Below are 13,095 nucleotides of genomic sequence, written 5' to 3' on the forward strand. Positions count from 1 at the left end.
CAAAGCTCCTGTCCTCACGGCCAATCCAGGACGCAACTTGAGCCCTGTCTCTTCTGGGTGTTTGTCATAGTCGTCGAGCATTTGTGCCACCGCATTCTGTAGTGTTTTCAGTCGCCGAACTCTCGAGCTCTTCAGAGTTTTGTTGTGGTGCGTCGGTGGACCTCCAGTCCGCGAGAGCAGCAAAAGTTGCAGCCAATGCACTGCCACGTCCACTTGCTCGGCGTCCAGAGCTTGCGTTAAAGCCGCCACATCCGTCGCCTCAGTCTGACTATTGGTCAAGCTCTTGTCGCGTAAAATGTCGATCCTTGCGCTCTCATCCGCTTCGTGCATGGCTGAAGACGCAGTTAGATGAGCGGTGCTGCGGCAGTTGAAAAACCGTTTCGAGCACGGCGTTTTTCAGCCAATCGGGTGGCGTGGTGCCTGTGTGGTTTTCTTCCGTAATTTCGACCAAATTTGTGGCGATTTCGTCAAAAGATCATCTCTCACGCTGCCCAAAATTGTGCCGAGGATGCACTTCGACAATTCACGCATCACTCGCATACGAATTTTCTGGTGGCCCAGATCGTACTTCAGAGACCGGGAAGTGAAACAATTTATCATCGCTCTATTCGCCACTGAGGAGTCTCCAGCACACTTAAAAAGAAATAGTTCTCAACCGGAATCCTGAGTGGCTACGTTGCAAAACGCGGAATTCTGAGCGAGGTGCTCGTACCTGGCTATAGGCGACGTGGGATCGTATAAGCCCGTTTTTATCGAGTACTAGAGAGTACTCGTAGTAGATGGTAGTGGAGATATGAATAATCTAAAAAGCAGGCGACTAATCCATCACCGGAAAGTTTTCGAGCTGTTATCATTAGTGGACAAGCAATCTGCTTCTTCCCATCAATTTGCGAGCTCCTGTTTTGAAGATCTAGCGGCTCTATATTTTGCATGGTTGACCTACTACGTAGTACTACAGTATGATACCAAAGTGCTTAAGTATGAACTTGATGTGAAGTTTAAGCATCGAGCTCAAGCAGGTTGTTGGTACTCTCGAGTAATCCACACCCATATTTCTATCTATTGTAGCTGCCTCTCCAAATCTGACTTGCTGCCGTACTCAGTCACTTAAAACTGCTAAAAAGGAGGTGGGTCTGTACCTCACTGATGATCAATGAAACTACTGTAAGTGCCAGCGGACGAGAAAGTGCTGAATTGCCCTTCATTCATTTGATTATCACTGCATCTCAAAAAGACACTGAAGCGAAGATGTCGCTGTGGTTTGGAATCTAGACCGACTAGCATGGGCTACCCGTGTTGCAACTTTTACTACAGCAATCGTGGAAAGCGATAGGATCCGCATTTATGGCTTTGCAGCACTTGCTGGTGACTTTGTTGGAGAGCGAATATTCGTAGGCACATCCATCTGCTCGGCAGAGCTGCTACTGCTGAGCAGTGATCGGCGTGGCCAACACCGCGGTAAGGGCAACAATGGCATAAATCTTGAAGTTCATCTTCGTTCGTTTCCAGAATCCGAGCTGTTGAGTAGTGACGATGACAACTTGAGTCGACAAATTGCAGAATGACGCAATACCTTTCGACTCGTTCGTTAGGGGCCCAAGTCCGAACAATCCGAGCTGTATGGTTTGGTCACGGACGAATATCTTATCGTATTCTACTACCGGTACAGTACAGTGTTTACGGCTAAACACTGGATTATATTTCCGACGCATCAGTGAAGATTCAGTAATGCCCTGCGCAAAACATTCCTACAATTAATACTACCAACAGGAGCTCTAGTATGCTGCTTGATCTCGTATTACTGTACCATGGCTTTGAAGCTGCACCTTATGGCTATATTATATTGACATATTATGTCAACGATCGCTACAGTGTGCAACGATAAACAATGTAGCTTGTACTTCGAAGTACTACATACCGTATACTACGTAGTAACTAGCAATGAAACTTACACACCATTACAGAATTATACAAAGCAAGCGTAACTCGCAGTTCACAAATCTGGAATGAGAATTGCGCTTCAAGCGCTGATTGTATTCGTGGACAAATACTGTACGGTGCACATTATAATTTACAGACGACTATTATATCCGCAATTAGACCGGTGCAATGTAAATACTTATGCTTGGGGCTGCATTCAAGAGCACTGCACAAGAAACATATTTGTTTTAGCTTTGATGAGACTTTCTGATGTACTAATAGTACAGTTTTGTACCGGTACTGTGTTTAGTAACGTCTTTGAATCGTAAGCAGGTGGTGTCTCTTGACGTTTGACTTATATGATATATATATTAATACAACCTCACTAGCCGACTGCGTCCTCAGCACCCCCATTCCCTCCAATCGTCTCCGCCTCACAAGGTAGCCATCCTCGAGAAGGCTGCTCGCTCACCTAATCCGTCGTATAATGAGCTAGCTGAGTGGATCGCCTAGGCGAAGGCCCTCGGCAACCCGTACAGCGTCGACCAGCTAACTGTACTGCTCTAGTGCGATGCTGCATTGTCTAAAGCTAGCGCTTCCACGATTCAGCACTGTTGGAATCACTCTGGTCTCATTCAAAAGTCGAATCTTCAATTTATCCTAACTTAATTCAATATATGCACATGATCCGATATCATAGTCTGTTTTTAGCAAGGCATTGTCAGCTTATGCAATCTCTTTCTTAATTCATATCAGGCGTTCCTTATTCAGGCAGATTTCGGTACTGTGTTTAGTAACGTGTGTTTAGTAACGTGTATGTTGAATCGTAAGCAGGTGGGAATCGTAGACACCACCTGCTTACGATTCAACATAGACGTTACTAAACACAGTACCGGTACATGACCGTACTACAGACAACGACACAAAAAGCCGGAGTTGATAAACACAATTCCGATGGTAAAATCTGCGACACAAAAACTCGGACGACTTAGGGCCGTTCCGTCGGAACTTCCGAACCGGGGTCGGATCGGATCGCAGGCCGCACGGGGCAACGAGGGTTAGGCGACGCCCTGGTGAGGTGCTTTTGGTGGTTCCGAACCGGATCGCAATCTAACCAGGTCTCGCGTCATGGCTACAGTTTCCTTTGAAGTTTCCCTTGCGTCAGAGCTCCTGTTGCGAGCTTCGTTTTGCGCGTTCGTTCAGCTTCCTGATAGGACATTCTTCTCGTCCATGGCGGCGCCAGCAACATGGACAGTCTTCCGTCGGAACTTCCGAACCGGGGTCGGATCGGATCGCAGGCCGCACGGGGCAACGAGGGTTAGGCGACGCCCTGGTGAGGTGCTTTTGGTGGTTCCGAACCGGATCGCAATCTAACCAGGTCTCGCGTCATGGCTACAGTTTCCTTTGAAGTTTCCCTTGCGTCAGAGCTCCTGTTGCGAGCTTCGTTTTGCGCGTTCGTTCAGCTTCCTGATAGGACATTCTTCTCGTCCATGGCGGCGCCAGCAACATGGACAGTCAGTGCAGCGCTGCTGAGCCGACGCAAGCAGCCCGTGCCCGTGCCAACCTCGGAGTCGTACGATGACTGGTCGCTCACCCAGCTCAAACTCGAGTGTACGGCGCGTAAGCTTAACGTAGTGAAGAACACGAACAAGGAGGGTCGTATCGCGCTACTGAGCGCGTACGACAAGAACAAGAAGGCCATCCAGAAGAAGGTGCAGCAGCAAAGGAGTAACGTGAGGCGCGGACAAGAAGCGGAGATGCAACGAACCAAAAATTGCATGTTTCGCCTGCTCAACGTGCTGTTTTCGGAGCGCTTTTTTTCACGCCTTCCTGACATCTGGGGACCAGCTCAGCCGGCGCGAGCTCGACCAAGGTGGATCGACGTTTTGGGAGGATATAGCGAAAGCATTCAGTGAGGACAACGTCGAGTTTGACACGCTGGTCTCCCCGGACGAGCCCATATTTGAGGGCATTCAGCCGTCGCAGACGGTAGCCCATTCGGGCTCCAAACTCCACAAAATGTGGCGCGACGTGAGCGGCAAGTTTGCTCGGGCAGAGGCGGGATCGAAGAAATCTGGCGAGCATAGTGACGACTTCTGGGAGTACTGTGGAGGAAAAGCGGACGTCTTCTACTTGCACCATTGGTGCGAGCATCGGGGTGCTGGTCGCGAGTTCTGCTCAGCAAACATATACTCAGACGATGAAGACGACTCGCACAAAGAGGGCACAAGCAGAGCCAAGAAGGGCAACCGTAAGCGTCGAAACAGCTCACAGGCCGAGGTGCTGGCTGCATTAGCGGAGAGTGTCGGTGCAATCGCGTCAACGAATGAGACCAGCGAAGCTCAAGAAGCCACGTGGAAGGAACAAGCTTTGTTGCTGCATGATAAGAGGATCTCGCATCGACTTGGCATGCTGTCCGAAATTTTGGAGCGCACTAACAGCAATATTTTCGAGCTGAAGAAGCACATTCAAGAGCACGAAGATGACAGTGATGAAGACGAGTTTGGTGCCGAAGGTTTGCTGGTGCAGGAGCGTATGAAGCGCCAAAAACTAAGAGATCAAATTCTGGAGCTGGAAAGCGAGGTTATCGCTAACGTGTACGACCAGCAGGTAGTTTAACGCGTACTCGGGCGCCGAAGGTTGAAGTCCTGGATGTGGTCGTTGAGAACCTGGCGCAGGATACGGCCGCGAGCAGCGTTGTCAATTTCGGCGCCCGTAACGTACGTGTCTTCGATACTATTGTCCGCAGCTTGGTAGGCACATTCTCGTAGTCTGTGGTACGCACTTGACGCTCGGTCGTGCATCACCGTTGCATCAGCACCAATTAAGTTTTCGTTCGTGCAGAAGTTGTGGAGCTTCATGCACGTTTTAATCACTCTACTAACGTTTTTGAAATCCACCACCAAGGGCTTCTTAAATATTTGCCACTTGTTCACGAGCAAACCGAACGCCATCTCAATCCGAATGCGGAGCTGACTGAGATAGAAACTAAAATCAGAGTCCTGCTTTGTCCTCAACTCCACTTTATTGTACGGCACCAGTAGTGAGTCTGATAGCGGGTAAGCGTTGTCTCCAACGCAGTAGTATCCAGGAGGTAGCTCCATGATTTCATCACTTAGTGTCCACTTCCTAAATGCGATTGAATCGCCCACCTTACCCGGTGAGTCAAAGCAGTACCCGGTGAACCGACACAGCGAGTCACAAATGGCTTGAACGTTTAAGCCGTACATGTGGTAATGCCCCGAGAAAAAAGCAGCAACGTCGGGTACTTCTCGGCTGCTTGGTGCTCTAATCTGGCAGAGCCAACCGTCCAGACACCCCACACAGCCCGTCATGATACCATCCTTGCTGATCTTCGTAAATCCGGACGCGAGCTCCTCGACGCGGCTGCTGGATTCGGTCGGAGAATGAATTCGTAACTCTTCACACTCACACAGCGCGTCCATTACAGCAGTGATCACATCGTAAAAGCCCGACCGAGATACGCCAGCGAGGCAGCGCGTGGTGTGAAAGCTGCCCCCTGCCAGCCAGGAAATGGTCATCTGCAGCATGTTTTCGGGCGTGATCGGGTCCGTTCCCGTGCGCCGCTCAGACTGGATCTCGTCGCGCAGCAGCCCAGGTCTCACAAACGACAGCAGCTTGTCGAAAGATGCAGCGCTCATGCGGTAGCACTGCTCGAATTGTCCTTCCAACAGAAGTGTCTGCCAGTGCAGCCCCCAGTTCAGCCGCTTGCGCGGCACGCAGTCACTAGGAGTGCCCCGTATCGAGGCAATGGCTGCCACCATTGCAGCCAGCTGTACTCGGCGACGTTTGCGAGCTTGGTGGACCTTCACCATCCACCGAGGCACCTCATACTCGTCCATCCACTCTTCACCTCACGTATTCGCGCTCGAAATGTGGAGCAACACCTGACGATCTGTGTCGGATCGCGGTGACCCGAGTGGGCGCTCTGGATCGCACTGGATCGCGAGGTGATTGCTAAACACGCCGACAGCCCCAACCCGACCCGTTTCGTTGACCAATAAGAGGGAGGTATTCGCTACCCGATCCGATCCGATCCCGGTTCGGAACGGCCCTTAGCAAAACATATTTTGATTGGATGAATAAACTGATAGTATGGAATAAAAAGTTTAGCTACGCTTGTTTATTAAACCGTTGTCGACTCATAGCACGGAATTGCTGATTTAAAGCTACGAATTACGTGCTCGTTGGGAAAACTTTCCCAAGCTGCAATTGTAGCTTGTATGGCTCGAAGACGTTTTTCAGCAGCCGTAAGGCCTTTTTTGGGTAGTAATTTACCTCGAATTCGAGACTTTAGAGGTCCCATTACCCCTACATCAAGCGGTTGACAAACCGATGTAGCTTTAGCGGGTAATGGGACCACTGTAGTGCATGCCTGTTCGGCAACCACACGCATACCCTCCTCTGTAACGTGACAATAAAAATTGTCCGCTAAGAGGAGGGCAGGGGAGTCAATTCAATATTTTATAATTTTTTATACATAAAACTCCCATCCAGCCAAACTCTTGTACTGTGTAAAGTGACCACTTGGCAGCGTGCTTAACTCGTTGGAATCAATAAGTCCGCCACGTTTGCCGCGCAGTACGAAGAGAACCGGAAGTAGGACTTCGTTGGGCTTGTGCGATTTTATGTAGGGGTAGGCAATTTTGTGTACACATAATACACCATTTTTCTTATACTACAGCAGGCATGCCCTTTCAGAGAGGCCGCGGTAGGGTAAGGGCAATGGCTTTTTTCTGATGCCAATTGGATACATTTCGCACGAGACGCATCCGGAGCCTGCGCACGTTTGAAAAAATCTGCGCTTCACTATCGAATCTACCGCGAAGCTATCTGCTCTACTGGTGCGAAAGGCCCACAGCGCACGTGCGACTACCAAGGCTATAGGCACACGTAATTTATGAATAGTCTGTTTTGGTCCAACGTAATATATTTGTTTTGGTTGTGCAGAATGGACATCTCCGAACTCCTATCGACGCCAGGATACGTGTGTGACAATTGTCACCACGACTTTGGGCGCTGCCGCGGTATCCCTGCGCCCCCGTGCCAGATTTGCGACGTGTGCTGGCATTGGGTCAAGGGGAACAGGCACCATGTCACGCGCCATCAGCGAGGGAGTATGTAACGGGGTACGTAGCCCTAAGTGTACCCTGGTTACATGAAGTGTGACACTTCACACTTCAGGAGTATGACACGTCATACTCCGAGATATTTGGTACAAGGTACCAAGGTCGTTCAAAGCCAACCATTGGTTAAATGACATTGCATTTCTATAGGTAACTAACAGTTTGTATTAAACCCAAACTTAACCTACCTATAAATATACTCAGTTTACAATCTACCTTATTTAGGTCACTTCGCTCTCTTTAATTAAAGAGGGGACCTGTGAACTGCCGTTCACTGAGAGTTTGTATACTCTCGGAAGATAACTTCCTCTAGCGCAAGGTGCTGTGTGACCCCGTCACAGAGTAGGTGCCGCAATCTCGCCGATCGCATCGAGCACCGGAACCAGCTGGCTGCAGCGAGGCGACAACGCGACGCAGCATACCACCGAGAGCGACGTCGTCTGCAGCGGGAGTCCGTTGGAAACCAAGAACAGCTGGTGGGACCTGACGATGTGCAAGATCGGTTGGACCAGCTGCTCGAGTCGGATGATAGGCATGATCGGTCGGACACAGGTGGATGATTTCGACACGAACAATCCGACTCAACATGATTACACCCGAGATCAAGTTGCTCGTGATGACGATGATTATGCACATGATCTTCTTGATCAGCTGCTGTTGACTGGAGATGATGAGCTTTCGGACATCGTTGCCGTTCCCAGCTTTTTGGAGCTAGAACATCAAGACAATGACGACCATCAAGCGAGTCAAGGTGCACAAGAAAATCAAGCTCATCAGGAAAATGGGAAAGCGGAACACGTCCACGCACAAGGTCACCAAGAATCAAGCAAGGCTACGGGGCGCGACGGTGTTACTGATTGCGTCATATGCCTGGATCCTCTCGATGGTGAGACATGGGTGTGTGACCAAGACAGCTGTCGGCAGCCGTACCACCGTGAGTGTATCAAGCGAACAATCCCCGTTGACCCACGCTGCAGTAACTGCCGCGCCTACGTGCACCTTGAAGTTGAAGACGATGAAGTGATAATTGTCAGGCATGTGGCGGCACCACCAACGTGTGTGGTTTGCCTCAGGGTCATCACGGGCGTGGTACTGGAAGGACCTCAATGTAGCCACACGGCTGACTACGAGTGTCTCGTGGCGTACAACGCTCAGTATCTGCGCAATATCCGAGCCCGTGACTTGCAGTGCCCAGCGTGTTCGCAGCCGTTCCCAGTCCCCGGTGAGCTATCCTTCAGTGATGAGGAAAACGACGAAGGATCGGAAGACAACGCCTTTGAGTATGAAGAACCGGATGAGGAATCAAAAGAATCAGAAGGTGCGCAAGACGATGGAGGCAACAGTGTGGTGTTGGAAATCCCACGTGAACTCTAGCTACAGATGTAGTTAGGATGTTCCCACAACAATACGTCTACTAGGATAGTAAACGATCGTTCGGGCGGACCTGAAGACCCCAGTTCTGCCCTTGCACCGGGACAAACTGGACCTTGTAAACTACTTATATAGGCCAACCAGTAAAATAAGAACACGCTACTAGCACGAGCAAAGCTAGCAGGTGTTTTGAATCCTCGTGGTCCCAACAGCGGAAGGGTACCAGGCACGGGTAAGCCTTTTACGAGATCACCGAGTGTTCAACACTCGGCTGGAAGAAATAAAAGGGAGGCAATTCAAGCACTCCCAGTCGTGCAAATAGGCAACAATAAGCCGTCACGTAAAAACCTCCCGATAATAATCGGCCAATACACAAAGTCTCTTGGCCTTGCCGGATGAACCCTCGCTACAGAGCTTCGAGTTCACCGACAGGCATAACACACTCAAACAAGCTTGACCTGACGCTTACCTTGAAGCCGGACGTCGCTCTGTGTGCTTGAGTGGAAATTCTGTTCTGTATTTAAGCTTACCCTTTCGGGTCTATTCCTAATAAGAAGTCCTAATCAAGTATACAAATATCAAGTGAACAATGATCCGTTATGGATCTTCTTGCAGGCCAAGCGTCGTCTGCACTGTCGCATGAGCATCTTTAACGGTCCGCGCCCTGTCCCAGACGGTTAACGTGTCTTCCAAAGGTCGCTGAGTATTCCGCGAACTCATCCCAACCGCCACTGAGGGTTCGTACCGTAGATGGTCCGCTGAATGCGAATCCGGCCAGTCCATTATTAATAATAAGGACAGCCTGGATTCAGTGACATAGGACCGTATCCGATATTTGTTGAAAACTCGGAGGTGACGCCGTCGAGTCCCTTGCACCTTGGCGTCTCCGTACATCACCCGACCGAGGGTTCGTCGCTTGAACAACTTGGGCGGTGTCACGTCTTTGTCGACGGGTGATAATCCGCAACCACGGAGAAATCACTACACCACAACTGCCCCTGTCGCAATGAAAGCCACGGTACTGGTGCCCGTTGTGACATTTCTTCATTCTTCGATTCACCATCTCGCCACCGTATGTCCAAGCGTCTGAATCGAGTCGTGTCCGACGCGTTTCAGCGTCTCAATCCTCGTAGACGTCGCGAGCGTGAGCAGCTGGAGGTACGTAAGCCCATCCTTCTCTTGAATCATCGGTACCTTGCTCATCACCTCGCATTACTCGACTTGTTTCTCAGGAGGGCAAGACCGAGGGTTCGAACGCCCCTCAGTCTGCTGCACTTCCTCCGACAGCAGCGTCATCAACCGATCCTCCGGCGCCCGCTGCCCCAGACTCTTCACTTCCTGCGGTAGCTCCTGCAGCACTCCCCGTCGTCGCTGAATCCGCGGAGATGGCTCCTGCTGCTCCTCCTGCCCCAGCTGGTGGTCCCCCACCACTCACCGAAGGTTCGCTGCGCGCCATGCTGGCTGAGAATACGGAGGCATCGGTCGATCACATGATGACCTCGATAATCCCGTACTTGACTGCAATGGCTCGTCACCAAGTGCAGATCAGCGTTGTGCCTCCTCTCCACGGCGATATACACACTCAGCGTCGTCTCGAGACAGCTATTGGTTTCGATGAGGTCCTCGCTGCGATACAACCTGTTCCTGACGCGCTGTCGGCATTACCCCAACGCGTTGCCGACTTAGAGCGTCGGTTGCGGTTTGCTCAGTCCAAGGGTGCTGCCGCCGTGCGTTCGGTGGCACCCCACATCATGGCTCGTGAGAACGCGGAGACGTTCCTCAAGGCTGCAAACGCTGAGATTGAAGCCTTACACCACCACGTCAAGATTCTCCGCGAGTCGAACGCCAAGAACGACGCCATGCTCGCCACTGTTCAAGCCACTATGGAGCGACACGCAGAAGACTTGAATCGTCTGCACTGCGAGGTCCAAGCTCGGGACGTTTTTATCAGCACGTTGCAGAAGAAGCTGGCTCGCGAACGCGAAGTGTACAAGTCTTCTATTGGCGCGAATACTGAGCAGACCCGGAAGCTCCACCTCCTTCTGGTAAAGCTTGCCCAGGGCAAGTATGTCGATAACGACACGCTCAAGGTCCTCGAGAACCAGCAAGACCGTAACACTCGCCTCCTCCAAGCGAATCGTACCCTCCGTGCACACGTGAGTCTGGCAGGGATGGATCCCGAGGTACTTCGTCTGGCTGTCGAAGGTACGCTCTTAATGTTGCTCCTTCCACCGTGTGTTCAGCAACTAACGGTCGTTCACAATCCTTCGTGGTAGGTCTGACTGCGGGTGAGCTGGACCTGGATGCGCTGGACTTGGATCAGGAGACGTTAGTCGCTCTGCGGCGTATTCAGTCTGCCACTGCTTCTTCGGACAATCCTCAAGCCTTTCCGGCAGCTTTGGCCAAAGCAGCTCACCAAGTGGCCCATGGGAAATCCCATAAGCGTCTTAGACCAGGTGGCGAGGATTCAGACGACGATCCGGACGACTCTGACGAAGACAAGGCTCCAATCCCAACGGACAAGGCCAGTGCTTCGATGGCAGCTGCCGGTCTCGGTGATGCGCAACCGCCGATACTTCAACTCCCAAGTCGGCTCGTAGATCGCTGTTCGGTCCGAAGGCGTGGAAGAAGGCGGCCCAGAAGAAGCGCAAGAAACCCCGTCCTCATTCTCCTGCTAAGTCGCCACGACGTCATATAAAGACTCGGTCCAAGTCTGTACCGTCTTCTCCAAGTTCATGGTCGCCACCTCCTACACCAGCGTCTTCCTCGACTCCCGCAGTGGTCGACCTCAGCGGCGACCAGAGTGACGTGGACATGGGGACTGCTGATCCAGGCAGCGTCCCTTCGGTTCAAGAAACTGCTACAGAGCCTTCGGGTAAGGACGTGAACCCTGAGGATCACGACGATGTTCCTGTCTCTCCTGACGCGCCTTCGCTCCCGCCTCAGGGTCCACACGATGTGGCCAAGTCACCAGCTTCAACGATTTCACCTTCTCCAGCCGACATACGTGCTGCTGAAGAGGCTCTGCGCGAGGCCGAGGAAATGCGGCTCATGTTTGGCTCGAGTGACGAAGATGAAGAGTCAAACCAGACTGTCCCACAAGGCAAGTCTGCTTCGGCGTCTGCCGCGACATCCAAGGCAGTTGAAGTCTCGGGAGTGGTTTCTACAGCAGGGTCTGCCCCTGTTGAGGCTGCTCCACTAGCTTCCGCGTCTTCGAAGTCGGCTCCGACTGTTCCCACGACTGATGTACCAAGCGTGTCTTCGCCTGGCCTTTCGATGGAGATTGATGACGATGGGAATGCTGATGACGACTATGGAGATGACGTGGATGACAATGAATCTTCGGTGGATGACTCTCCTGATGTTCCCAGTGGTAGCGGTGATGTTCCGCCCCCCACCGATCATTCGAGCATACTCTATGACGAAGATGTTGAAGATTCAAACAGGAACTGGAATAATAATGGTCCAGCTCGTCTACCGACTCCACCTCGGCCAAATCCTTCGCCGATGATGACTTCCCCAATCATCGTTGCCGGCCCGCCTCCTTCGCCACCAGCAAGTCCTCCGGCACCAGCATCTTCTCTTCCTGTTCCAGTGTCTCCTCGTCCGTCTATTTGGACTCTCGATGCTGGACCTGGACGCATGATTACGGCAACCTATACCTCGGTGCCGCGTCGTGGTGGTGCACCGTCGGTTGAGCCGTTGCCTCACCGAGTGTTATCTGGTACTCGCTCTTCGGTGCCGGCTTCGTCCACCCTGCCACCGTGGGTTCTTCCGTATGTGGACATGGAGTTTACCGATGCAGGCGCCAAGAAGTGTTTCGAGCGACTCCTGAGCTTAACGCTTCCTGAACCAGCTGGTGAGGTGACCGTGCGTACAACGTTGGAGGGTCTCCAAGCGTTCTTTGATTATTCGCATCCTGATCACCCGTACCAGCAACTTCGGCAGCTTTATCCTCTTCAAGCTTGCCTCTTTGACACTGTCGACTTCAAACCAAGCGTCCCCATCTCCAAGCGTGCCCCGATTGAGACCCGTCTCAAAATGATCTGGGCGAACCTTCGGGGTGACGGCGGTAAGCAAGGTGACCTCGGGTTCGCGTTGTGGGAGCGTCTCCACTGGCTTCCGTTAGCTGGTATTGAACGAGGTCTCGCTGAAGAAGCTAAAAAGGTTGGCCACGACAAGGAACGCTTGAAGGAACTGAGAGCTATGTTAAAGAAGCTCTTCAGTGAGCGCGACCGTCGTGCCGATCGTCTTCGTAACAAGTACCGTGAGCAGTACATGGCGTGGAGTCGTGACTCGGTTTCATCTAGTGCTTCCGGAGTGTCATTCATTCGTCCCGAGTTGCTTTTGGAGCCGTCTAAGCCGTGGTACCCCATTGAAAACTTGCCATTCGCACCTCAGACATCTGACTGGCTTTCCGGAGTTCCGGCTCTCGACGCTCGTCAGCCATGGCGTACTGGATGGATGAATGCGCTGCATCAGCACCCGTACAACACCACGTACTTCCCGTGCCAGCGTAATCCGGAGTTCTTCAATCCTCGTGGTACGCGTTTCGTGGATGTGTACCGAAGCGTGATCGTTGACCCGTCTCTCGATTCAACCGAGCTTATTCCGACCTGGCGTTCGTTGTTTGACTCGCCACCGGGTACTCCACGTC

This window comes from Phytophthora infestans, genomic scaffold (assembly GCF_000142945.1).
Source record: "Phytophthora infestans T30-4 supercont1.4 genomic scaffold, whole genome shotgun sequence".
In the NCBI taxonomy this organism is placed as follows: Eukaryota; Oomycota; class Peronosporomycetes; order Peronosporales; family Peronosporaceae; genus Phytophthora; species Phytophthora infestans.